This window comes from Triticum dicoccoides, chromosome 1A, assembly GCF_002162155.2.
Source record: "Triticum dicoccoides isolate Atlit2015 ecotype Zavitan chromosome 1A, WEW_v2.0, whole genome shotgun sequence".
Classification (NCBI taxonomy): Eukaryota; Viridiplantae; Streptophyta; class Magnoliopsida; order Poales; family Poaceae; genus Triticum; species Triticum dicoccoides.
Genome location: NC_041380.1, coordinates 528,316,053 through 528,318,941, shown reverse-complemented (window position 1 = coordinate 528,318,941; position 2,889 = coordinate 528,316,053).

Sequence of the window (2,889 nt, the reverse complement as noted above, 5' to 3'; positions counted from 1 at the left end):
GCTGGTTGATCTTTTCAGCTATCTCTGCTTGAGCACCACTAGATTTCTTTGAGGAACAAACTGTTTTTTTAACATATAGCAGTACTAGAACTGTGTACGTTTTTGGCCGCAAATGTAGTGTAGGTTTAATATATTTTTTGCACATTGATCCCAAATTCATTTGTATTTTTGGACGCAAATGTAGTGCAAGTTTGAGAAACCAACTACTCCTATATGCATGAGCGACTCTATCCGAGACCAGGAGCCGCTCATTGTTGCTCGCGCTAAAAAGACTTATATTTAGGAACGGAGGTTGTAGAAGGCATCCCTTCCTTGAAATTATTTAATGTTGTGCTTGGTGTATAAATACATGCGTAAGAAGTATACAGATAAATTGTAAGAAATTTCTGTAAACATAAATCTCTGGCGCAGGCTCGGATGCTCCACACTAAGCATTGATTTTTTTAGATAAAATTATGGTGTATTTATGCCCTGCAGGAATGTAGATATTAATCAGGTGATGATGATCTAATGACGTGTTCTTTTCTCTTGTTAAGTGGGACAAGGGGTCCATAATTAACATGTTACCATCCGTCTCTTAATTTTGGATTTTTTTTGCTATTATGTTGTTTCTGTTTCCGATGTGCAATGAAAGAACAAAGACCATTTGAGCTCAGTTAAACATCAAGGAGCGGGTTGCACGACCTACAAAGCATGTTTGCCCGTTGAGAGAGAGAACGTTCATACATGTTACAAAAAATTATATCATTGCAAACTATGTTCAAATATGAATCCAGTGATATAATTTTTGTTGACATGCATTAACATTTTATTGGTTAAATCTTTGATCAAAATTTTGCACCAATTGTAAAAGGCATCAATAAACCAGAACGGAGGTAGTAAGAGAAAGGCGTAGAGTGGCCCTTTCATGTTAGGTCCGACTATTACATAGTTATTAATCCTTTCAGCACGTTGGTGAAACATTTCTTTTGCAGGTGACTTTGGTGAAACATTAATTACTAGTTATACTCCCTCCATCTGAAACTGGTGAAGTAGTATTTTTTTTGTCTCCTGCTAACTACTAGTAAGTTTGTACGTGCAACGCACGTCTCAACTACCAGTAAACAAGTACCAAAATAATTGTATAATTTTACATCTTTTTCGATCATTATACAAGTTTTTGAACCAATAATATTGTTTGTTGGGCTGAAAAACAAAATAAATCACATGGACGAACTGAACCAATCATCACTATCATTGTCAAGTTCATGCTCTCGGTAGTCCAACAACTCATCCAAAGATGATAACTTAAGGGCTTGTAAAAAAATGTAATCTTCATTGCAAGAAAACAGTAATGTTCAAATATACAAAATCTTCCGAACATCAAAAGAGAAAAAAATACTACCATATGCTCCATGTATCCATCATTTTTTTTCATGTGTACAGTGATGAACTTCCATAAAACAAAACAAATAAAAAGAAAGACTATCAACCAATAATCAATCAAAAACAGTGCCTTAATTGCAGGGTATAACCTGAGCTTTCCCTTGGTTAGTACCTACAGCTCGGTGAAAGCCACGCTCCATCCAACTAATAACTGAACAAATGAGTGTCATCCAAATCTCATGGCTCATTTTTGTGGTGCATTTATAAGCGGAAAACGTTACTTGTACAACCACTCCTCGGTCTAAAGCAACAAGATGGGGATCAGCGCCACTATGGATCATCTAAAATGCCACAGACCCAATCTTTAGTTTAGGCTGAGGATACTTGACGTCTCTTTGTTCCGCACCGCTCTGAGCCTTACTGGATTTAGTCCTAAGATCTAAAACTAATAATCCAGGAATAATTCCTATTGGCCTAGCACCAAGAGCAAAGGCATGTGTATGTGAAAATCTTCTGAATGAAATTGATAAACTAATTTGCACCAATTAATGCACGCCATGTCACAAATAAATGGTTAAGTGCCACGTCCAAAAATACCATTTGGTAGAAGTATGCCCCTAACATGAAAACACAAAACATTAGATGATATTTCTCCCAAAGCTTTTGCTTGTTTTATGAATAGGAAGTTAGGATATCTCGAGCATGGTGTTATACCACATCACAGAACACATTTTCAAGTGCAATTTGGCACAGTTTTGTGACACCACTCAAACTGAAAGTGTAAGAAAATGCCACCAAAGTACACCACCAATGCACAATTTTCAAGTGCAATTTGGCACAGTTGTTCAAGTATAACTTATACAAAAAAACATAAGTGAATCGTCTCAATTTTTGAAATTTAAATGATGGCTCGACTAAAAAAGTGCTTCTTGATCTGGGCACCACTTCTCTGAAAATTTTCCTTTCCATTCAGCTAACCATGACATATTTGACTGAACTTGATGTCTGCAAGTAGAAATAAAGTGCATATAGGATTTAACCTTTGTGTTTGCCCTAATAAGATAGCATCATGCATCTGTTCATTTGATCAGCAGAGGGGTGTCCCTGGAGCCTAGAGCACCACGGCTGCAGCACATGTCACTACACAAATGTAGTAGTGGTGCTGATCAGACAGAAGCATAAGCAAGGTACTGAGAAAGAGGAGGTCGAACTGAGTGAATGACGCAGACATAGAAGGCAGGAATACCTCGACCATCTCCTCCGGAATCCATCTGCCTTCCCACCATGGATCTACGTTCCCACCGTAGTGCCACAGCTGCTGGCGAAGGGGCATCGCTGCAGCCGTTGTGCTGCTAATCGGTGGCTGCCTGGTGCCCCCAACGTCATCTCCTTCCCTCATGAGGCGTCGGCCGGCGGCAACAATGACGTGGCGGCGGGCGGTGGTGAAGCAGCCGGCGGGATCTGCGGCGGGCGGGTCTCGCACGGGGATCCGGCGGAGTTGCGGTGGTCGAGGGAGATCGCGAA